The following is a 461-nucleotide window of genomic DNA, read 5'->3' as shown; positions in this document are numbered from 1 at the left end:
AAACATTAAAAAGAGATGCTTTCTTGTACATGTTACACTTAGCCTCAACTGAGAACAGAACTGTAGCGGAATTCTAGTAGAGTCATCTTACCTAGGGTAAACATTTATAATGGAATAGTGGTTTTTCAGTGTCTAGGGGAGACCTCGCAGCGAATAGTTATTTTCTAGAAGTATTTTGACCTTGAACAATCACTGTAGTAAAGAGTGTTTTCTGTTATCTATAGAGTTGTTTTTTTTCTGAAGGAGCTTTCCAGCCTTTGCATGACTTTGGTCACATGACTGTCCTGGTACACCTGGAATGGCTTGCATTATTGATTACTGCAGACAGTACATAATAAAAACTAAAGTTGCAGGGCCGAGATCTTTTCCTTCATGAAACATATAGGTTAGGTCAGGGGCTTTGGTTAGGGGCTTAGGTCAGGGGCTTAGGTCAGGGGCTTTGGTCAGGGGCTTAGGTCAGG

The sequence above is a fragment of the Mastomys coucha genome, unplaced genomic scaffold (assembly GCF_008632895.1).
Source record: "Mastomys coucha isolate ucsf_1 unplaced genomic scaffold, UCSF_Mcou_1 pScaffold12, whole genome shotgun sequence".
Classification (NCBI taxonomy): Eukaryota; Metazoa; Chordata; class Mammalia; order Rodentia; family Muridae; genus Mastomys; species Mastomys coucha.
This window is presented reverse-complemented; position numbering follows the sequence as displayed.